This window comes from Nilaparvata lugens, chromosome 9 (assembly GCF_014356525.2).
Source record: "Nilaparvata lugens isolate BPH chromosome 9, ASM1435652v1, whole genome shotgun sequence".
Lineage (NCBI taxonomy): Eukaryota > Metazoa > Arthropoda > Insecta > Hemiptera > Delphacidae > Nilaparvata > Nilaparvata lugens.
The window spans coordinates 1812683-1838747 of NC_052512.1; the positions used below are offsets into that span (position 1 = coordinate 1812683).

Sequence of the window (26065 nt, forward strand, 5' to 3'; positions counted from 1 at the left end):
CTGTCACCAGCTGGCTCAGATCTTTGAATAGTAGACTTGAGATGCGCGGGAACACTAGCGTCAGGTGATCAATTTTCATAACGGCAAGGAAAGTTGTGTGAGTGTGCCACACCAGATTTTTTCTGTGTAGCAGAGTTTGATTTATTCAGTCAATCACTAGTCACTAGAAAATCTATATATATATATAAAAGCGAAATGGCACTCACTGACTGACTGACTGACTGACTCACTCACTCGCAAAACTAAAAATCTATCGGACCAAAAACGTTCAAATTTGGTAGGTATGATCAGTTGGCCCTTTAGAGGCGCACTAAGAAATCTTTTGGCAATATTTTAACTCTAAGGGTTGTTTTTAAGGGTTTAAAGTTCGTCTTTTAGCATGTATATCCTTCTTCTCCCAATCTCTTAATTTTAATTGAAATTTCCATATCATATGTTACTATAGAACTATAATCTAAATACAGTACCTCTTCGAAACAGTTGTTAACTGGCAACTAAATTAATAATTTTGTCAGGTTGGCATTAAGTTGAGTTGACTTTGTTAGGTTGGCACCAAGTTGAAGATTTAAATGCATTTATCGCGGAAAATTGATTGGGCACTGCTACTTCAATCCTGGGAATATTATATTACTAGCCATCAGGCTCGCTTCGCTCGCCATATCCGTTTAGCCAGACGTTTAGTCTGGACCCCCGACTGGATTGTCCTAACATATGATAAAAATGCTCAAATGAAAAATGCAGGCGAGCGAAGCGAGCCTGCTGATCTCACTATTGGACGATCCAGGGGGCGGAGCGCCCTGGCTAGACGGATATGGCGAGCGAAGCGAGCCTGATGGGTAGTATATTATACTTCAATGTTTCTTTGAGATGTATTTTAGAGTGCTAATAGCTACCGAATATGAGTGATGAACTTGAGCAAGTGATGACTTGAGGAAGAACTATGAGGTTTTTTTAAGTAAATCGACCTCTATTATTGAATATTGTCATAAAATATGTGAAATTTGAATAAATAATAGTTTATCATTCCGAAAAAAACTATTTATGAAACTATAAACACCTCTTCAATCCAGAAAATAAAAATTTGGTTTGAGCTTATGTAAGAGGTATTTAATGAAAATAAGGATTTTTATGTATTGTCTTATAAAAAAGCATGAAATAGATGAAATGAACTATACGATGAAGTAGAATTGAGTTTTGTAGAGTAAACATAACATTCTAATATTTGGATACTAAATACTGCAGTTTGATAGATTTTGTGAGCTACTACTGTGCAAGTGCCAGAGCTGTACGGCCATCTATGGAAATTCTGGGATGAGAGCTGTAGCAGGAAAAGAGGGTAGCCAGCGATGCTGGATATGGGAGCTGTCGCTCAGGCACCCGTCTTTTATGTTCAGAGCTGTAGTGAGAAATTGCAGGGGTTGAAGAAGTTACTTTGAGATATTTAGGGCCGGTTTCCGAGCTCGGAATTCAGCTAAGTTTTAGACTTTAAACAGCTGGAGTCAGAAAATTGGCTTTCCGATACGGGGCGTAGTTACAGTTTCTATGATAATCTTTATTTTCTCATTTCTATAATTGGAAACGTTTTTCCTTGACGAAATGGAACATTTCTAAATAATCCAAAATATCTGAAACTTTACAATATTTTCTATTTATTTTATTTCCTTTTCAATTTTCTAGTTTTTCGAGAGTCAATTTAAACGTTTACAGTGACTACGCCCCGTTTCGGAAAGCCAATTTTCTGACTCCAGCTGTTTAAAGTCTAGTATGAGCTTGGAAACCGGCCTTTAGATTGTATTTATCAATTATTATAGTTGACAACAGTACCAAACAGTAATATTTTCAAATAGTAAATTGACACTCAAGATAAATTTAAACACTTTGCAGACGAAATTTGCCGCAATCAGTCCAAATGCAAAACCAGATTGCCTGTGTACCGTATCAGAGGAGCTTCCTCTGGCTAGTGGTAAAACTTGCGGCACCAATATTGGTGGACTCTGTGGTGGTGTTTCCTTTTCATAATAACCGCGGGGTGGCTGCTAATAAGAATTTCTTGTTGCCAGAATTTTACGCTCTCGGCTCAGTCAGTCCACATCTCGGAACCGTGTCAGTGAGATCAAGTGTGCCAGGCAAAGTGTCAGTGTGACGAAAAATTACCATTCAAAATTTTACGAAAAAGTCTAATGATGAGGCGCGTTGAATTGTTGTACAGTTTTACTAAAAAGGTCTCTTTTATAAATTATATTTATTAAAAAATTTGAAGTGAATTTCTGTACCATTTTCCAAGTGTTTTAGTGTTTGTTTTTGGAATTTTGCTAAATTTCTTCTCTACAAGATTTTCTATACGCGCTAAATAGTTGGTGAGTTTTTCATTTTTCTCTAAAAATTTATTCTCATTTATGAATAATTGATTAGCTCAAAATTGTTTATATTTTTTTTAATATGTTGATCAATTATCTTACGTATTATAGTGAGGTCCGCGTTATAATGCCAGTGGAAAAAGATAGCAAAACAACGTTGCCAATCCTCTGTCTTGTCAATGCCTTCTATAGAAGGTAGCTGATACAGGTTTATTGATGTAGTATTAACTGTACATTCTCGTTTATAAAATACTCAATTATATTTTATCAAGCAAGCAATTATATTTTTCAATTATTTCATAATGAATTTTCATAACTAACTTTCATTTTGTTAATATTATCAATTCTACATTATTGAAAGACGATCTGGCAACAGAGCAAAGCGAGAAAGAGATTGCGCTACCCGCTGTTTTGAATGATAGACAAGGATAGCAATACCATTGCTAAGCAAACACTGCCATTATAACGTGGACTTCCCTATAGGATCAAATTCAAGTTTTGGTTCAAAGACCAAGATTCAGACTTATAAGAAGAGTAATTATTATTAAACAAAAATTAAATGCTGTAAATCACCCCGAAGACTTCTGCTACTGCAAATATTGACAACAGGGTAAACAGCTGCATGGGAATTCGATGAGCGCTACTATACAAAAATTATTCGTCAGCCCGGGAATCGAACCCAGTTCCTCCTAATTACAGGTCAGGAAGGATTTTTGTTTAACAATAATTATTTATCAATTAGCATTTGAACAAAATGCAACTTTCAATCTATTTCCATCTGTAATAGGAAAAGGCTTAAAAGTGGTATCTAAAGATTTAAGTTGAGTAGTAGAATTTCGGAATATATTATCATAATATGTCATGGAGTGGTGGAATTCGCACCCTCATGGATTATGACCTTAATTCGTTCATAAACTCAAGAACTCCACTGAATTTTGACAACTGTTGTACTGAACTCCCGTTAACAAGCAATTATATAGTAAATGATATTAATGGAATGATAACGGTACTGAATAGTAAGCAAGTTATCTGTAAATGGTCAGTTAGGCCTATAATTTGCAGCTCAAAACAATTAAGCAGACACTTCGTTCAAATGAGATTCACTTCAAATTGTCGACATTCCTGGTTTTCATTAGTAGAGTTGGTGGTGAAGTTCCCTGAGCAAGTACTTACTATCTTGTGAACTCTCCCAATCAAAACGTTCATGGTAGAGTACTAGTTCTTAGTTGAGTAGAGTGGGATAGCACCGTGGGATAGTACTCTACCACTTGCTTTCCCTCACCACCGCTCTCACTCGACTCTACCACTACTATGCTAGTCTCGAGCTAGTAGAGTAGAGTCGTGCCGGAGGCTATCAAGTTTAAGAAGTATTGCTATTTATTAAAAAGTATTAGTTAGTATTCAAGAGTGAATTTATTATAAAGTATTGACATTTAAAGGGTAGCTCCGTATACTAGAACTAGACAACACACTTCACCTACTATTCTCAATTGTAGTGAAAACAGTTACTCGAACAAGTAAGTAGAGTAGAGTAAGCTCGGAAGAGTAAGTATTCCAGTTACTCTACCACTAAGTCTACTAGTGAAAACCAGGCTTTATAGATAATAGCATCAAGTCAATGCTGGCAGATCGAAGTGAATTGGGAATGTGGTCAAACCGTTAGAGAAGTCTACAAATACAATAAATTCTTTCACTCTACCAGGGAAACATCAAAACTATCGTCAAATCTGAACGATATTATTGTTATAGCCTAGTCATGAATCTTTATCCTAAATCATCAGAAAATTCCTTACTAATGATCAATCAATCAATCAATCTATTGGGAATGCTCTCGGCCTAACAAGAATTCTCTCACACCAGGAAATCACAAGTAAAAATTCCATAAATTTGTTTTTCCAGTGATTGTGAGCTTTCGAAAAGAATGGTTTCGTCAAGATGATAGGAGATGTTGAATGTACTACTTCCATTTTAGATGTACCAGAATTCGTAATTACAACTCGTATGCTGCGTTTACATCAAATTTATTAACAAAATTCTAATAATCTAATCTTTATAGGTTCTATTAGATTGAACATAACTTATCATACACATGATGAACATATGTGTTTGTCAAGTCTCATTAAATCTAATAGAATCTATAAAGATCAAGTTATTAATATTCTGTTATGGTGTATTCTATATTGGTGTAAATGCAGCTAAATAAACAACTAATAATTAAACAACTCCTTATGTTAAAATAGTTGTGATCCACCAACTCTTCTCAACTTAAGTGCTACATTTCTAATGTTTATTGACTATTGAGTCTTGACTTGAGTTGTCCGTTATTGTTTTTGTATGTTTGACGATAGCTTCCGAATACATCCGTTAATCAAATTAGAATTTACAATAAATATTCTATGAACCATTATACAGTTCAAATTTGTTGGACAATAATATTGACTCTCGTCACATTCTTGACTGATTTTCGTCAGTCGTAGGGAAATGCGTAAGAATGTGGAAGAAGACATCGTAAGAATAAATCCGTTAATCAAATTCGAATAATTTTCAATAAATATTCTATGAACCATTATACAGTTCAAATTTGTTGGACAAAATATTGACTCTCGTCACTTTCTTGACTGACTCTCGTCAGTCGTGGGGAAATGCGTAAGAATGTTGAATTATACATAAAATTAAAGAGAATTCATTGCTCTATAAGCTCATGATCAGTACTTTTTCCCATCGATTTTGAAAAAGATATAAGAGCAAAAATAGCGAAAAATTGGAGGCATAACTCTGATATTACTATATTTTCATCTACTCTGAATATAGGATTAATCAGACTAAAAAATTTATTATTCATGATTAATCAGCTGACAAGTGGATTATTCATTGTATGCATTACACAGATGTCTGGAGGAGCCGGTGAAAAGGTGACACCAGATACTTGTGGATGAGAAAACTGCGTGAGGTTCTGTTCACAGAACTACTAGTAATTGACCGAACGCAGTGAGGTCTATGTTTTGAATCGGATTTTTTTTGTCTGTCTGTCTGTAGGTAACGTATTTACGGCCAAACGCGTTGATAGAATTCTATGAGATTTGACAGGAATATTCATTTTTCAACTGCGCGTCGATGCATACACAAAGGTTTTGAAATTTTTCATTTTAAGGATGATATTGAAGAAAAAGGAATTTCCTCCATATTCTGATATCACAATATATATCATCTACTCTGAATGTAGGATTTATCAGACTAAAAAATTATTCATAGAGAATTAGCTGACAAGTGGATTATTCATTGCATGCATTACACAGATGTCTGGAGAAGCCGTTGAACAGGTGACACCAGATACCTGTGGATGAGAAAACTGCGTGAGGTCCACTGTTCAGAGAGCTATTAGTGATAACTTTGTTTTAAATGATATGTGAGAGGTAATTTGAAAAATTGGAATTAGAATAAAAATAAGTGGAAAGGGGTGGAGGAGATAGAGTTGGAGGTGAAGAAGGAAGAAGAGAATTAAGGTATGATGAGGATTAAGAATTGAGATTAGGAGAGAAATAAGTAGAAGAGGTGGTGATGACAGAGTAGGAGGAGGAAGAGGAGAAATAGGAGTGGGGTGAGAAGGAGGAGTGGGATGAAATAAATTAAAGAAACATAAATAATGAGGTAAAATAAAAATCGAAAGCCAATAATGTTGTTACGATAATGAAAAGAACAAAATGAATCCGGTACTACAGTTTAGTTAACTGGAATAAAATGAACTATACGAAAACAACGTTGCCAATTTTCTGTCTTGTCAATGCCTTCTATAGACGGTAGCCGATACAGGTTTATTGATGTAATATTAACTGTTCATTCACATTTAAAAAATCAATAATTATATTTTATTAAGCAGGAAATTATATTTCATAATGGATTAACACAACTAAGATGAAATATTTTGTTAAGTAATTACCATTTCTACATTGTTAAAAGACGATCTGGCAACAGATCGAAGCGTGAAAGAGATAGTGCTATCCGCTATGTTGAATGATAGACAAGGATAGCAATTCCATTGCTAATCAAACACTGCCATTATAACGTGGACCTCACTATAGCTTCTCGAAATACATACAGTTGAGTAGAATATAGTGGATAGTGGAACAGTTGTCAGTCCCATTCCTTATGAAGCAGAAAATACTAGTAGTTCTGTGAACAGTAGACCTCACGCAATAGTCTCATCCACAAGTACCTGATTGAAACTATAGCCTTATGGAAATACAGCAATAGACTGGCTTCTCCACACATCTGTGTAATCGAGAGACAATACTATGTTATTTAAGCTATTAATTGCATGCGTTACTGCACGCGTCCATTAGTTCATTTAATAGTGCATGAAAATTGCATTTAATGAGGCATGCAATTATTAGTCTACAAAGCTGCTGATTTTTTACCAAGTTGCATTGAGATATTGAATTTATAATCAACTCGACAGCTGAATATTATGATGAATAATTCTATAGTCTGATTTTTACTCTAATATTGGCGTATGAAGAAGGCTCCTTTTTCCTTTTATATTATCCTTGAAATGCAAAATTTTCAAAAACCTTGTATATATGTCGACGCGCAATTATAAAAGGTACATACCTGTCAAATTTCATGAAAATCTATTACTGCGTTTCGCCGTGAATGCGCAACATATAAACATTTAAACATTCAAACATTTCAACATTAAGAGAAATAATGCGAAACCTTCGACTTGAATCTTAGACCTCACTTCGCTCGGTCAATAATGTTCTAATGGCAGCAAATTCACCATGTACATTGCACGTATCATTAACCAGGACAAGAAAACAAGAGCACCCTCGTCTCAACCCCTGCGGGATATACGTTACCCTTCTCCAAGTGTCAAAAGCTTTGCCAAAAATAGGGTGGCTTTGCTCAAGTCTAAATAATGAGAACAATAATAAGTAACCACCGTGGTTTAACAGTTACATTTCTATTATTACGTTTTCATCCTTTGTCCTTTCTGTCTTATCTTGAAATTTACCTATCTCTAATATTTTAATTACATCAGCCAATCTTTGCACCTGGCAAAGTGAAGGGAACAGTAGAAGCATCAAGTAGAGAAAATCACCACGCATGTTTCTGTAGTTTTTCACCTACACCACAGATCCAATACATTGAAAAAATATCTATAAGCCCTGAAAACATACTATATAATATATAAGCCTTGAAACAGCATTGAAGAATAAAGATTTAGGGCCGGTTTCCGAGCTCTGGATTTAGCTCAGTTCTAAACTTTAAACAGTTGGAGTCAGAAAATTGGCTTTCCATAACGGGGCCTAGTCGTAGTCATAGTCAGAGTCACGTTTAAATTAAATTCCAAAATACTATAGAATTGAAAATTAAATAAAGAGAAAAATTGCATAGTTGCCTGTAAAGTTGGTATACGGGTGAAAGTTCTACGTGACAACGACTTTGAGTGGTAAAATAATTTCAATGTGAATATTAATTCCTATAGTAGGAAGAAGGATGAAATAATAGTAACATTTAAAACATTTATTTATACAAAGAATTATATTTAAAACATTATTTACAAAGAATCTCGCACGGAATTTCATATTAACAAAATTTTATTTTTACCTTCACACATCCTCAACAAAATCACTCTGTCTCTCTCGCTCTTAGGCGGGCTAACTGTGCTCGATTCAATTTTTACATAGCAAGTCGCGCTCATTTTTTCAAGTTAAACAAATTATTATTGGCTGAGAAACGATTTATACTACTTTTGTGATTGAAAACTACCACAACATAACCTATTCACTTATACCTATTATACTTACACTTATACCTATTCACTTATACTTATTCACATAACCTATTTACCAAGTAGTGGCGCAGTCGCAGGAGATTGCTCCGTTTCACTCTCTCTTCAGGTGAATGCCTTCGGGTTGCTGCTGCGTTGCTCGCCACTGCTCCTATTCGTGCTCTTCCCAGACGACCGTGAACCGAAACGAACGCTCTCACTCGCTCTCATTGTGAGCGCATAACGTGGGAACGTAACGCAGTTTCTTGAAGTGTCACCCGGCAAACCAATTTATAAGACGTTGTCACGTCAAAATAGTGTAAAGCTCCTGCTATTTTGAACTATTTAGGAATGTTTCATTTAGTCAAGGAAAACGTTTCCAACTATAGAAATGAGAGAATAAAGATTTATTTTGAAGTAACTATTTACTGCGACTGCGCTCCGTTTTGGAAAGCCAATTTTCTGACTCCAACTGTTCAAAGTCTAGAGCTTTCCAAAACGGGGCATAGTCGCAGTAAATAGTTACTTCAAAAAAATCTTCATTTTCTCATTTCTATAATTGGAATCGTTTTCCTTGACAAAATGGAACATTCCTAAATAGTTCAAAATAGCTGGAGCTTTACACAATTTTCTCTTTATTTAATTTTCAATTTTATAGTATTTTGGAATCTATTTAAACGTGACTTTGACTATGACTACGACTATGCCCCGTTTTGGAAAGCCAATTTTCTGACTCCAGCTGTTTAAAGTCTAGAACTCAGCTGAATCCCAAGCTCGGAAATCGGCCCTAAGAATTTACTTGGAAATCGACTGACCACATTTTCAGTCATTTATTGTAATTGGTACAAAAATAAATAATTGGCGGCAATTATCGAGACTTATCCCTTGAAATTTGAAGTTTAGAAGGGATTACCGAGTTAGCCTTTGAACAAACTTCGATATCGAGAATTTGAGCACCAAAAAGATTCACAATGTAGTACTGGACCAGATATAGCTGAAATATGCCCGGACAAATACGGCGGAAAGTAAGCTACACTGTACAGTCTTTTAGTGAGGAATGTTTTAGGTTTTTTTAATCGCGGGCATTCCTTAATAGACTAGCTGTTTACAGAACCGTATTGGAATCTATCAAGACAAAACAAATCTATCAGGTTAATGGCCTTCGGCTTCGAAACAAAAAGAGGCTGAAATTATGTAGCACGAGCTCATCCTCATCCCACACCCACCCTCTCAACACACACTTTATCAATCTTCTCTCCTTCTCCTCCTCCCATTCTCTGTCTCACTCCTCCTCAGATCTGTATCACTTTCTTTTTCGGTACGATATTCGTCTTCTAAAGACTGGGCCTATCCAAACAATAAGTACACGCGCCGTTCGTATACTATATACTGCACCAGCCATGTCAAGATGGCTTGTTTTGTTTGCTTTTGAAATGAGTGGCTGAAGAAGAATAACATGGAGAGAAACGTGGAAATTGTGGTGATGAGAGAGAGAGAGTATGAATGAGAGAAGGGAGGTAGGAAGAGGGTCATTCGTGAATACTAGAGAAAGACAACGTAGAAGAATGAGAAGATGAAACAAAAGAGGAGAATAGAAAGAAGATTAAAAGATGCCGATAAATTGCAAATTGAAAAATGAAATGAGAAGTCGACAGAAAAGAAATGGAGGAAGGACGGAGAAGAAATTACCAGTAAAAACTGAGAATATAGAGAGAATGCACAAGAAGGAGCAGGAAAAAAGATAAGTAGAAGACTGAGAAGTAGAGAACAGTGGATAAAGTGAGAAAAGAAGAGCACCATGAACAGTAAGAAGAAGAGAGTGGTTAAAGAAGAAACGATTTGAAGAGGAAGTGGAGAAGCGGATGGAAGAGGGAAAGAATACACAATTTGTAGGAAGTAGAAGAGTGTGGGAGTAGAAGTACGATACATACCTCTATAGTGAGGTCCACGTTATAATGGCAGTGGAGAAGATAGGAGAACAACGTTGCCGATCCTCCGATTTTTCAATGCCTTCTGTAGACGGTAGCAGGTTTATTGATGTAAGATTAACTGTTTAAAATAATCATTTTATTTTATTAGGCGAGTAATAATATTTTTCAATAATTTCAAAAGGAATTTTCATAATAATCAAGATTGAATATTTTGTTATGGATTGTACATTCTTGAAAGACGATCTGGCAACAGAGCAAAGCGAGAAAGAGATAGCGCTATCCGCTTTGTTGAATGGCAGACAAGGATAGCAATACCACTGCTAAACAATCACTGTCATTATACGTGGACCTCACAATGGAGAGGCATGAACAGGATTGGATTGGGAAGATTTTGGTGGAATATAGGACAATGAAGTTTTTGATAAAGAGTAGAAAAAGAATAGGAGTGAGGAAAATCGAAGACCAAGAAGGATGATAAGGACAGAGGAAAATGACTAGAAGACAGTTGAAAAGTAAGAGGTCCTGGAAAGAAGGCAGATGAAAATAAAAATGATATGATGGGTAATCGCTAGAAGACAGTCAGATTGACTCCAATACTCAATCAACTAATCTGCTAGTCCTACAGACTCAGTCGGAGTCCTGTAGGAGAGTTGGAACTTGAAAATAAATGCTTTTTTTTTTTTTTTTTTTTTTTTTTTTTTTTTTTTTAAGATTACGTCCTAAAGACTCCAGTCATGGAGTATAAGACAAGTCATGTTATTACATAATAATTCTAACACTAAGTAGTTCAACCTAGTTTAGGTTTGAAAGGAATTCTTGTACACTATAAAAGCTTATCAACTAAATATTTTTTCATTTGTTTTTTGAAAATCTTCAAATCATCATTACTTTTCAAGATTTGAGGTAGCTTGTTATAAAATTTCCTACCAATATAATCTGGTTTTTGTTCAAATAACCTACTATTGTGACCCATTATATTAATCTGCTCTGTTTCGCGTATTATACTCATGAACATCTGAATTCTGGATCACACCACTCTTTTTCACATGCATTACAACTTCATATACATACAAAGATGGCACAGTTAATAGACCAAGCTTTTTAAATAAAGGCCTACAAGAGTCTAACCTATTCACTTTCTCTATACATCTGAGTGCCTTCTTTTGAATCTTAACCTCTGTCCATATTTTGTTGAGATGAATTACCCCACTAAAATAGCATACCTAATATGAGATAGTATAAGTCCATGGTAAGCAGTTAACAGTAGTTTTTTATCATTCAGCCTAGCAAGCTGCCGCAGGACAAATACCCCAGATGATATCTTATTACATATCCTCTCAATGTAAGGATGCCATGTTAATTTCCTGTCCAATAAAATTCCCAAGAATGCTACTTTCTCTTCTTGGTCTAATTCATTTTCCTCTACAAACACATTTATTTCTCTATCCTCTACTGAATTATATTACTTTTGAATTGTAGGAATTGACATTTCTTACTATTTATTGTTAATTGCCTTTGCTTCAAGAATTGGACAATTGACTGTACTCCAGTAAAAGCATTTATTTCTAGACTATCTAATAATAATTGTTAAAGATAAGCGATGTGTCATCAGCAAACAACAGAGCTCTGTGATCTTTTAACTCTTTTGGTAATTGGTTCACATACAACAGAAACAGTAAGGGACCCAGAATTGAGCCTTGAGGTACTCCAGCCTGGACCTCCAGTTTTTGAGATTTAATTTTTACTATTTCATTCCCATCCACCTTGGTAAGCTCAACACACTGGTTTCTACCTATGAGATATGATTCAACCATTTTAGTTCTATACCATTCACACCTACAGTTTTTAGTATTTCCATAATATTCTATGGTTCACACAATCAAAAGCTTTGGATAAATCAAGAAATATTGCGGCTGCCTTCTCACCTGAATCTATTATATCTATTAGTCTTTCAACAAGGGATACTATTGCAGTCTTAGTAGATTTCCCTTTCTGGAACCCATGCTGTTCATCACATATGAAATTAATTTCTTCCAGGTGCATCAATACCTATTTAAAACTACTCTTTCAAAAATTTTACTTATTACATTTAGAATACTAATGGGTCTATAATTTTCAACTCTTTCAGAATCACCGCTCTTGAAAATTGGCAAAATTTTTCCTTGTTTCAGATCATCAGGGAAAATACCCTGCTCTAGTGAAGTATTAAGGAGATGCAATAAAGGGTCCAGTAATTCATTTTCACATTCTTTTAAAATTTTGCTTGAGACCCCATCCAACCTACTGTTTTTTTGTTGTTATTCAATTTTTTATTATTCTTGACAACTCATCTCTTGATAATGGATGAAATTTAAATACCTTTTCAATTGGCTCAGCATTTAATGTAGTTGTATTATAAGTATTAGTGTTCAGTGACTTTTGGAGATTATATGCAACCTGTTGATAATATTTATTGAAAAAGTTACAAATGTCTATACTATCATCCATATAATTTCCATGTTCATCGATTATCCTAGGGACATTAGTAACTGTATCTTTTTGAGCTGCTCTCCTATTTCTATTAATTACCTCCCAAACAGCAGAGTTAAATTGGTACTAGTTGTTAATATTTCAGCTGTTTTCTTACACTTAGCTTTCCTCACTTCTTTTGCATAGTTTTTCTTTAGACATTTGTATTTGACCTCACTCGGAACATCCCTCACTAATTTAAATTCCTCATAAGCTTCCCTAACAATATTTCTTTGAGTAAGGATATCTTCAGTTATCCATTCATCTACTTTGTTTAATTTACTTTTAACTTTGATTTTTTTTATCGGACAGCATACACTAATGTGAAATCTTAGAGTATCAATGAATTGCTTATATTTGAAATTTAGGTTACAACTGTTATAAACACTACTCCAATTTTCTTGAAGCAGTTTCTGCTTCAAACAATTTATATTTCCTAGCTCATATTGCTGAATTTCTTTCACAAAAGATTTTTTCCTGCTTGGATTCTGGCCCTGCAACTTAACATCTAAAATTTGATAGTTATGATCTGATAGATCTGAGCTACCTAACCTGACATTACACCTTCTATTTGTGAGGATATTATCAATAATTGTCCTTGAAGTTCGAGTTACTCTTGTATATCGTGGACCTTAATTTCTAAATTATTCATATAATAATATCTCTAATGTCCTCTGTCATTTTATCCTGCCTGGCAAAATCGGTATTGAATCTCCTACTACTATAACATTTGTGAAGAAGCGGTTGTATTTCCAAAAGTGTATGGAGCAGCCATGTCAAGATGGCTTGTTTTGTTTGCTTTTGAAATGAGTGGCTGAAGAGGAATAACATGAAGAGAAACGTGGAAATTGTGGTGATGAGAGAGAGAGAGAGAGTATGAATGAGAGAAGGGAGGTAGGAAGAGGGTCATTCGTGAATACTAGAGAAAGACAACGTAGAAGAATGAGAAGATGAAATAAAAGGGGAGAATAGAAAGAAGATTAAAAGATGCCGATAAATTGCAAATTGAAGAATGAAATAAGAAGTGGACAGAAAAGAAATGGAGGAAGGACGGAGAAGAAATTACCAGTAAAAACTGAGAATATAGAGAGAATGCACAAGAAGGAGCAGGAAAAAAGATAAGTAGAAGACTGAGAAGTAGAGAACAGTGGATAAAGTGAGAAAAGAAGAGCACCATGAACAGTAAGAAGAAGAGAGTGGTTAAAGAAGAAACGATTTGAAGAGGAAGTGGAGAAGCGGATGGAAGAGGGAAAGAATACACAATTTGTAGGAAGTAGAAGAGTGTGGGAGTAGAAGTACGATACATACCTCTATAGTGAGGTCCACGTTATAATGGCAGTGGAGAAGATAGGAGAACAACGTTGCCGATCCTCCGATTTTTCAATGCCTTCTGTAGACGGTAGCAGGTTTATTGATGTAAGATTAACTGTTTAAAATAATCAATTATATTTTATTAAGCGAGAAATAATATTTTTCAATAATTTCAAAAGGAATTTTCATAATTAAGATGAATATTTTGTTAATGGATTGTACATTCTTGAAAGACGATCTGGCAACAGAGCAAAGCGAGAAAGAGATAGCGCTATCCGCTTTGTTGAATGGCAAACAAGGATAGCAATACCATTGCTAAACAATCACTGTCATTATAACGTGGACCTCACAATAGGAGAGGCATGAACAGGATTGGATTGGGAAGATTATGGTAGAATATAGGACTATGAAGTTTTTGAAAAAGAATAGGAGTGAGGAAAATCGAAGACCAAGAAGGATGATAAGGACAAGAGGAAAATGACTAGAAGAACAGTTGAAAAGAAAGAGGTCCTGGAGAAGAAGGCAGATGAAAATAATAATGATAATGAATAATCGCTAGAAGAAGAGTCAGATTGACTCCAATACTCAATCAACCAATGCTGCTAGTCCTACAGACTCCAGTCGGAGTCCTGTAGGAGAGTTGGAACTTGAAAATAAATGCTGGACTAGAAGTGAAAGGAACAGTGGAAGAGGAGAGGATAATGAAGAGGCAGAATAGTGTGGGAGTTCTGTAGCCCTGAAATTGCCTCAGGGCCCTTGAGAGGGCTCCTATTATATACATCAAGTGGATGGTGTAGGGTAAACTCCCAAATAGACACTTCTAACAGTACCATCAGAGCCTGACATATTGTTTACTGTTGTTCAAAAACAGGTTTCGAAATTCAGTTTATTCTAAATTTGAAACTGTTTGTTTTATTCTGATTTAGTCTCAGATTGATGATTTGGTGTAGAAATTGAAATGGACATAACCTATAATATTTGGACGATTTTAGACAAAATTAGCAAATGTTAGGCCTGTTTTTTCGTTTCCGACTATTGTATTGTTTGCTCTATCCAATAAACAAATAAATGAACTGCTGATCTCACTAACCATCAATTGAACGATCAATAGATAAGTGCCGGTTTCCGAGCTCGGGATTTAGCTATAAGTTCTAGACTGGTGGAGTAAGAAAATTGGCTTTCTGAAACGGGGATGTAGTCGCAGTTTCTGTAACAATTTTTATTTTATCATTTCTATAATTGGAAACGTTTCTCCTTGACTAAATTAATCATTCCTAAATCATTCAAAATTTCTGAAACTTCACACTATTTCCTCTTTTTTTGTGTTCAATTCTCTAGTTTTTTCGAAATTTAATCTAGATGTGATTTTGACTATGACTACGACTACGCCCCGTTTCGGAAAGTCAATTTTGACTCCAGCTGTTTTATGTCTAGAACTTAGCTAAATCCTGAGCTCGGAAACCGACCCTATGGAATCAGTACAGGGATCCACGGTTTGAACTCGAGTTTAGATGATGATGATGGGCTCAGCGCAGTTTGAACCGAGCATAATATGCATACGGGCCTTAGAAAAGTAGGAGAGGCTCACAAGTTTTCAAGTCGAAGTTGAATTGATAAAATATGTCAATTCAACTCCGACGTTACTGTAATGCAAAAATGTAACTCTCATGCATTAAAATCTTTCGACAAACGTTTCGAATAATTCTTTAAGAAATCAAGAATATAATTTGAACCCACCTTTCCACTAAGACCCGCAACATTATATTCTATTCTAACTCTCATGGAGTATATTTTAATCTATTTGGCCTAGTGAGAGCAATGTTAGGCAGAAAGGCTATTCGAGCAATGCTTGAGTATGATGTAAATTCAAGTTTTTCCACAATTTTTCACAGAAATTTGTTCCAGGTTATTCTCGACAGCAAATAAGCATTTCTCCTGCAATTGTATGAATATTTATGAATTATTTTTTTAAAGATTTCCAAAGAGTTTGAATAGCAGCCGAGACAGGATGAAAGTTACATGTGTTTATGTGTTATTTACAGTAATTTGAATAACTATAGGAATAAGAATAGTTATTCTTGTTTACATAGTAAGACGAAAAACGGCTTGGAACACACACGTCGGTTGGTGGAAAGGTATAATAAGCAAGTTGATAAATAACACAAGGAAAGTGGAGAGAAACAAAAAAGTGTGAATATGAAAAGGTAGAAGAAATGTGAATATGAGGCTTGAATGGCAGACAAATTAGTCGGTAATTTAGCGTGAGTTGTAAACTTGGCTGAAAATTGAATGCATGGGCACGCGTCATACACATCAGGTTGTTCACCGATTGTTCAATTTTTATTATTAGCAGCTTTGTGAGGCTATGAGAGTGTCTCGCAGTGCAATAGGATGAGAAGTAGGAGGTGGTAGTGGAGGAGGAGAAATAGCAGAAGGAAGAGCAGAATGAAATAGAGATGACTAAGGAGGAGGAGTAGGATGAAGTGGGGGAAGGGGAGGATGAAAATTAGAATGTGATCAGGTGATCAAGGAGGAGGAAGATGAGGAGAGTGAGGAGGAGGATGATGAGAGAATGGTGGGAGAAATTGAATGGAGAGAGAGGAGGAATTAAAGGGAAGATGAGTAAGTTTTCAGAAATTAATTAAAATTTAGGTTTTTTTCTAAAATCCAATTATTATTTTTAATAATTTGTCCATTCCACACACTCAACCTAAACTTGGCTAGTTTATTTGTTATTGTCGAATTCCATCAATTTCAAACAGCTGATCATGCATATCTATTTCAAACGGCTGATCATGTGTACAATTTGGAAATTTCAAAGACCTTTAAGAGATATAGACCCACAACGCCTATGCCTTCCCAATGATAGCTCTTACTTGAAATTGAAGGCCGCCATTGGGGTATTTTAGCACGAGATATTATATATATAATATTTGTAATACTATAGATCACAAAGGCATTGGTGGCATTGGTATGTAATAATCTTATGGGTTGCCCCCTCAATGGCGGATTTCAATTCCAAGTACGACACTAGCGCTGCATGTGAGTCTATGCATCTTTAAGGTCTTTGGGAAATTTGCTCGGCTCACGATGATTCAAGGCAAAGCTACTGTATAGGAGCATTGGAGCAACAGGGTTTTCAACTAGATCACGTGCGCTTTGCAAAAAGAAAAAAGAACAAGGGTTTTCTTTTCAAGGTCTGAACTATTTGATATTTTGCATCTAGATTATTTATTTAACGGGGTTGGCTATAGGCTTATTTCGAACTCTTCATGATTTCAGTACGTCAAATTCTCAGTTTGTCAAGTTTTTAATTAGTCCCTTGCCGAGCAAGGATTACCTGCTAGTTTAATAACAAAATAACACTCACATATCACTTAAAACTGTAAAATAATGATTAACTTTGAAAATGTTGATATAGGTACTTTAATTTAAACAAAAAAATAATGGATCTAGAATAAAATCATATCGTTGGCCATGTCAACAAATCAGATAATGTTGATCGAGTCGGTTTATCTATGATTGATAGATAGTACTTCTCGTGAGATGCGCTGATTCATTGCAATAGTTCAACAGCTGAACCTATCATAACCTATCATAACCTTACTCTACGTCCTACTTTGCAGAAAACTCTGCGTATTGGCATGTGGTGAACACATGTGTGTGTGTGTGTGTTTGTGTATGGGTGGAAATAATAGAACACCTTTGGCTCTGAAAATGGTGGAGCTTGAAGCACAATGCACCATCTCGACAAAAGACTTTTCAGTCAACAGCAGTCCAACAGAGCAAAATTGTTCCAAGAATCAGTCTTGGAGGTATCAATAGATATAGGAGGGAGTGGTGGCTGTTAAGAGTGGTCAAGTTGAGAGCTCTTTGTGGTCTAGGTTTTTCAGAGTGATCACGGCAGATATTTTTACAATGAATGCTCTCAAGATTGGCTAGAGGTGATGCATGAAGTTTCATAATTAGCTCAATTTAGTAGAGATTGATAATGTTGTACAACCGAAATTAGCATCTGAAATTGTTTCAATAAACCTGTGGTTTTGACCACATCGAGTTGTTTTCTCTCAATACGGATGTTTACTATAACATCACCTCCACAACACTTATTACAAAACATTTTAATCAGCTGAAAATACAAAAGACTTACTAGTAGTCCTGTGAACAGTAGACCTCACGCAGTTTTCTCATCCACCAGTATCTGATGTCACCTGATCCAGTTGTTTCAGTTGAATCACAATTCACAGTTGAATCATAATTTACTCTTAAAACTGTTATTTGTTTTCTCCAAGATCAAAAACTCACTTATGTTAATAAACTCAGTTCACGTTTGAATTTACATCCCATATATGATAATTTATCGAGTTCCGTGATAATCTTTCCATGTGATGAAAATATTTCTCAACTATAATTATTTCTTCAGCATTATTCAGTTCATTTAATCATTTTTATTTCATCACCTATTGAATTTGTTTTTCAAATATTGATACTGATAGGCACGCATTATAAAAATATCGAAACCCTACCTTCAAGAAATAAACACGGCCAGACGTCTGTGTAATGCATACAATGAATAATCCACTTGTCAGCTGATTGATTATGAATAATTCTATAGTCTGATTGATCCTATCTTCAAAGTAGATGATACTGTATATATATATATATATATATATATATATATATATATATATATAGTGATATCAGAGTATGGAGGAATTCCTTTCATATTATCCTTGAAAACAGACTTTCAAAAAAAAACCTTGTGTATACATCGACGCGCAGTTATATTTATTTTATATATATATATATATATATATATATATATATATATCTATATATATATATATATATATAGTGATATCAGAGTATGGAGGAATTCCTTTTCTTTTCATATTATCCTTAAAATTCAGAATTTCAAAAAAAACCTTGTGTATACATCGACGCGCAGTTGAAAAAGGAATATTCCTGCCAAATCTCATCGAATTCTATCAACGCGTTTGGCCGTAATCGCGTTACATACAGAGAGACAAAAGCAAATCGAGTTGAAACTAATGGAAATACAACATATTTTAACATTATTTGTTTTAGATTGAGAAGACAAAAACATATTAATGTAATAATTTATAATTTCAGAAAAGTTTCACAGTCCCATGTGGGTTTGAAGCTTTCGAAGTCCTTATATTTCATCCGTCAGTTTGGGTATGAGCGCCTTGCACATGATATTCGTTTTTGGAATATATCTGTGAGAGGCTAGCAAGCTTCACTGACTTATTTTTATTTTTTATTTCTGCAGCCTTAGATTCAGAAGTTGGTTCATAATTCACCTTAAACTAGATCTATTTTTCTCGAATAAAAAAAAACTGAGAAATTGTCAAAACCACAGATTTATCATTTTTGTAACATCTCCGTAACAATCACTGGAACATGCACAAGTCTAGCAATTATGCTGAATAAGCATTCGTTATAATGAGAGAAAATGTTGAATTTCAATTGATAAATTCACAAATCTTCCAGTTTCACTTGTGAAGCTGTTGTCAACTGTTCAATAACTCAGTACATCTCTTATCAACCACCCATGGAAATCCCGAAGTTTATAGGACGATAATCAGTTTTCAAAACTACTAAAACTAGAGAACCATCTGGAGCAGTTGTTCTTGTGGATAATAATTCTGTCAGCAAATATTTGTACAGATTGCTTGTAAAGAACTAAAATAACAGAAACTTCATGGCTTATGTTACTTTCGTATTGATTTAGAGCTTTAGAACGTTGCACTAGCTCCTCTCTAGCAATTTGAACAATGTAGCTCTGAACTTGGGATGAAGATGTTATCGTAAGTGACGTAATAGATCTATCCATGAATAAATAGATTTGAATAATCGATAGATATAATTGACCTAGCGAAGTGAGGTCTAAGATTCAAGTCGACGGTTTGGCATTTCTCTTAATGTTTAAATGTTTATGTTTGAATGTTTATATGTTGCGCATTTACGGCGAAACGCGGTAAAAGATTTTCATGAAATTTTACAGGTATGTTCCTTTTCTAATTGTGCGTCGACGTATATACAAGGTTTTTGGAAATTTTGCATTTCAAGGATAATATAAAAGGAAAAAGGAGCCTCCTTCATACGCGAATATTAGAGTAAAAATCAGACCATAGAATTATTCATCATAAATCAGCTGACAAGTGATTACACAGATGTGTGGAGAAGCCAGTCTATTTCTGTATTTCCATAAGATCTATAGTTTCAATCAGGTACTTGTGGATGAGAATACTGCGTGAGGTCTCCTGTTCACAGAACTACTAGTAATGTGAAATATTTCTTCTATGTTTGGTTGTGAAGCATCTAAATTTGATAATCTACTTTGTGAAAATAATTAAGGACTGAAAATTTTGTCAAGTGAACAACTACAAGATTCAACCTATTTCGGACTATGTGTAACCTTATCTCAAGTTGGGAGAGGAAAAGCACAAGGTTACCTTTTTCCCCTTCCTTACATTTTGATGATGTACTTATTATATGAATCAATAAAGAATGAATGAATATAAAGGTAATAGTAGAATAGACAAAAACCTTTTTATCCAATTTGAACAAACAGTTGCTATACAGAAATAAACTCACTATTTAGCATAGACTACCAAAAACACTAAATTCATAATGTTATTCTTTAAGGAAATCTAGATAATTAGAGACAGGACTTTGTTTACATCGATAGATGATCCACATTTTGTATATGGTCTATCACTTTTGTATTGGGACTCAAACGCACTTGTGTAACGTTGGCAAATGGTCCACTTTATGCTTTTGATACTTTTTGTCATACTTACTCAATTGCAGCTGTTTTCCATGCATTGAATCAAGTCGGTAAACAGCTGTTTGCAAAACAAGAAAACATGTGATTTTCATTACAGCATACTATACTGTAAAGAGATCATAATGTTTTCTTTACAGTCGAGTATGTTTCCTAGTTCTATAGTTAATATAGTCCCATGTTAATATAATAACTAAAATAATTCAAGAACTCATCTAAGAAGTTTCAAGTTATAAGAACTCATCTGAAATGTTATAATATAGGCCTTTATTATTTTATTCGAGCTCGATGGGTCTGTCTGTTCTAGCGCTACGGGCTAGGTCATGTTTATAAAATGCAGTAACTCGAGCATAAGCAGGTAATGGTTTCTGTTTCTCAGCAATATTATTATTATTCTTTCTCAGAGAAGTATGACAAAAAATATTGTACGTAACTTGTACGGTAACGTATTTACCGCATTCGTATGATAAACAATCATACTTATGCGGTAAATTATCGTTACCGGACTTGTGACGTAAAATACTATTCTGTTAATCATGTATTGTTTACATCATTGATTGACTATTATCACCTCTACACGCTAATTGCAAGATCAATGGTCTTTTGTAAGATTCACTTTCAACTGTCTGCAACGGAGTTATGGTGTAATGCTATGGTGTAATGCTGATATTATAAAGTGAATATTATTATAGACGCTCAGCAATTATCTTAAGCTGCGTCTACACCATACGTTATTATGTTATACGTTATGTTATTATGCTATGTTATATATACGTTATTACACCAAGTTATTAACAAAATGTCTATTTTACCGTACTTATTGATTCTATTAGATTAAACGGAGCTTGACCATCACATATGCACATCATGTGTATGATAAGTTATGTTCAATCTAATAGAATCTATAAAGACGGAAAAATGAACATGTTGTTAATAACTTTGGTGAAAACGTAGCTTTATAATCAATTAATGTCAAGTCAAATAGATAAATTTGCTGATGCAGAGTTGATGATTCAGATTACATGTTTGCTGAGCCTTGCATGAAGTGAGAAAGCAACCAAATTTTATGACATAATTGATTATGTCCTACTCATCAGAATTTTGACTGAAATGTATGACATAATAAATTATTGAATTATTATTTTGCTTCCAGGTTGTTTTGTCTTGGTTGTGAGTTTTATTCGAAAAAAAGAATAGTTGAACCTGAAAAAAATATTAAAATAAATAAATATATGAATATTCAGAATTTTATGAATAATATGCTTTGTATATTAATAAATGGAAATAAAAATAGATATCAAGAAATAAAAATCTTACTAGGCCTACCTTTTTTCAAAAAAGGGTATGTTTAGACATTTATGTCGAAAGTAAACAATTTTTTATAAAGAGGGTGAAGTCCACGTTAAAATGGCAGTGGAGAAAGATAGAAGAACGTTGTCGAACCTCTGTCTTATTAATGCCTTCTATATACGGTAGCAGATATAGGTTTATTGATGTAATATTAACTGTTCATTCTCGGTTAAAATAATCAGTTATATTTCATTATGCAATAAATCATATTTTCCAATAATTTCATGATTAGTTTACATAATTAAGATGGAATAGGTAATTTGTTAATTAATGATTTATTCCTACATTGTTAAAAGACGATCTGGCAACAGATCAAAGCTATCAGCTTTGTTGAATGAAACACAAGGATAGAAATACCGTTCCTAATCAAACACTGCCATTATATCGTGTACCTCTCTATAGTATTTTTACTTCCCTTGCCCTATTACCATAGGTAAGGAGAGTAGGCCTATTGCTTTCCGAAAAAAATTAAGGTACCCCAATTTCTAAATTTCTATACGTTACAAGGTCCCCTGAGTCCGAAAAAGTGGTTTTTGGGTATGTGTGTGTGTGTGTGTGTGTGTGTGTGTGTGTGTATGAGTGTATGTGCGTCTGTGTACACGATATCTTATCTCCCAATTAACGGAATGACTTGAAATTTGGAACTTAAGGTCCTTACAATATAAGGATCCGACACGAACAATTTCGATCAAATTCAATTCAAGATGGCGGCTAAAATGGCGAAAATGATGTCAAAAACATGGTTTTTCGCGATTTTCTCGAAAACTGCTTCAACGATTTTGATCAAATTCATACCTGGAATAGTCATTGATAAGCTCTATCAATTGCCACAAGTCCCATATCTGTAAAAATTTCAGGAGCTCCACCCCATCTATGCAAAGTTGGATTTTAGATTCCCAATTATCAGGCTTCAGATACAATTTAAACAAACAAATTCGAGTGGAGAAGATTGAGCATAAAAATCTCTACAATTAATGTTGAGTAACATTTTCACCTAAAATTGAAATTAAGCTCGAAATTCGAAAAAATGTGATTATCAAATTGCAAACTGTTGGTAACTGTTGATTCTATCAAATCATTCACTATGAAGAGATATCAGACCTCGTATGTCTCCAGCGTTATTTTCCTGTCACCAGCTGGCTTAGATATATGTTTATAAGTAGACTTGTGATGCGCGTGAACTCTAGCGTCAGGTGATCGTTATGAGCGGCAAGGAAAGTTGTGTGAGTGCGCCACGAACCAGATTTTTATTTTCTGATATCAATACTTTAATATAGCACCTGAGATAAGTGATATGGAACGCAAAAGTTGCACTACAGACACAATGATAATGAACACTACAATAATTATTATCAGATGATTACATTCAGAATTTTGGAGCTTGAGGAAACATTCTTCTATGGATAATTTGTTCAGGCTTGAGTAGTGCTGGTCCAAGAATAGTGTATAGACTATTCTTATATATAGCTATATACCATCTTTGGTGCTGGGCTCCATTTTCAGGAATACTCCGTATAAGACAGAAATATATATATATTTTCTTATCAATTTCATTAGTTTCAGATGAGCTTGTTGAATTGTTAATGATCATATGAGATACAAGTCAAGTGGAAATTTATCGACTGTAGCACAGCGAACTACTGAAGCTTTGTTTCGACTCGATCGGCTTTTGTCTGTTTGTTTGTTTATACCGCAGTTAAAGTTGCAGTTATTGTCTGATCCGTATGAAAGTTGGTATACAAGTACTTTGAGACAAGGCGCGTCGACTTATTAAGATACAATGATACAATGATGTGAAGACTCAAGGTTTAGAAAGATATAAGGTGAAGATATAAGGTTTTTTTTATATTGTGCATTTTAATGAAAATACAAAAAGAAAAGGAGTCTCATTTGAACGCCAATATTACCGTGAAAATCAGACTACAGAATTATACAATGTATTCTAGGCACACTAGTAGTTCTGTGAACAGTAGACCTCACGCAGTATTCTCATCCACAAGTACCTGATTGAAACTATAGACCTTATGGAAATACAGCAATATACTGGCTTCTCCACACATCTGTGTAATCACTTGTCAGCCTATTCATGATGAATAATTCTATAGTCTGATTTTTACTCCAATATTGGCATATGAAGGAGGCTCCTTTTTCCTTTTATATTATCCTTGAAATGAAAAAATTCCAAAAACGTTGTATATACGTCGACGCGCAATTGAAAAAGGAACATACCTGTCTAGTTTCATGAAAATCTATCACCGCGTTTCGCCGTAAATGCGCAACATATAGACGTTTAAACATTCAAACATTTAAACATTAAGAGAAATGCCAAACCGTCGACTTGAATCTTAGAACTCCTTTCGCTCGGTCAATTAGTATTATTTTTTCTAGATCTTTCTCTGCTTCCAACTCGGGCTGACCTGTTGCCGGTATGTCTTGAAGGAGATTAGCTTTTGATGCTAGCATTTTTGATACACCAACCCCAACAGCTATTAGTCGTTTTCACAGCGATATCTCGATGACTCAACAGGACAGGACACTCTAATTCACTCTGATGAACAGTAAAGACAGAGGAGGCTAAGGTTTGAAGTTGCGCGAGGTCTACTGTTCACAGAACTTCTAGTATATGTTGTGATAAATTATGAAAGTATTGTGGAGCTGTTAGACTAGTTCAGTGGAGGAACTGTGACGAAAAACGCCACCTGTACTGTTTTAGTTTTAGGCATACAGTATATGTAAGGAACTGCCATTTATTAGTTATACAGATAAAACCGGCTCTGAAACTATAAATAATGTGGTATGTTTGAGAACTGCTACACCGACTGTAAAGGCTAGACTTTATTTGTCAATGAACTTGTCCTTTGCAACTTTTATAGTTCCTGTTCTGCTCATTCGAGAACAACTTGGTGTGATGGAGAGGTGAATGATTCAGAAATATTATGGAATCGAGCGTCGGATAAAAGTCTCAAAACGTTCATGAAACTATTTCTTCAAAAGGAATTCGATGACAAAAAATCATGCTGACATATACGTAACTGACAATTATGTTAACTGTCCAAATAATTCTACAAAATTTCAACTGAATGACTGTATTGAACTATTAGCATCTTTAGCATTTGAACAAAAGGAATTTCTCATTAATTTATTTTCACCTAAAGATTTAAAATAAGAAAGTAGAATGAATAAAAAAAATCTATTTCCATCTAAGAACTTTATGAAGATGAAATTCAATTTGGAGTATTACGATAGTATGACATTGTATTACATCTATATAATTTTGCAGAATCTGAACTGGTAATCGCCCATTTATGTAGAAGAATCTGAACTGGTAATCGCCCATTTATGTAGAAGAATATCAAAGAATATTCCCAGCAGTATTTTGGTTGTACAATGGTTGGACCCGGCTGAAGTATGACAGTCATCAGGCCCATTGCAGGGGAGTATGATGTATATATGATATATACTCAATGATGAGTACTTGAATGTGTTGACTGAACTTGTATGTAATGTAATGTCTTATAATTATTCAGTCTATTATATGACTGCAATATTGTTTTGTGATATGTGCTCTTTTATGCTCTTGTATAGGCCTACCTGAGGATATCTAAGTATTTGTGAAAATGCTCACTACAGTAAAGAATTGAATTGGAAAAAAATATATACATTCAGGCGATGTAGGGCTTCCCGCCAGGGAATTCCCACTAAATAAAATTCATTCACTCGCGTATATCTTGAGTGTAAAATACATCTTTTACCCATTGAGGGGAATCTTTGATGGTTTGATGCCTGAGGCAAAGCCAAGGGCAACATATTTCTCTGAGGGAAAATTTTTTCACATTTTTCACTCGTGATGTACACAACATTTTCCTCCACCTACATAATTATTATAAAAACCTTTACATCATCAACGGGTTGAAATATCAATGTGCGGTTCCCGCCAATCATTTTCTCTTGGAACTCTGTATCGAAATCATGCATCGCATGACCACCTTCACATTCAATAAAATGAATTTGGATTCATGAGGGACAA

At 34.6% G+C, this 26065-nt stretch overlaps 1 protein-coding gene across 3 annotated transcripts in view; it reads left to right on the top strand.

Moving 5' to 3' along the window:
* LOC111059872 overlaps positions 1 to 26065 on the top strand; it is a 345846-nt gene that overhangs the window by 29948 nt on the left and 289833 nt on the right. The window contains exon 1 of one of the 3 annotated variants that reach the window (XM_039435379.1): positions 1814 to 2357. The exons of 1 other annotated variant lie outside the window; for it this stretch is intronic. The gene's annotated coding sequence lies outside the window, so the exon portion shown is untranslated. Of the gene's footprint in view, positions 1 to 1813; positions 2358 to 26065 lie in introns of those variants that run through there. One more of the 3 variants, XM_039435378.1, reaches the window with a different exon arrangement.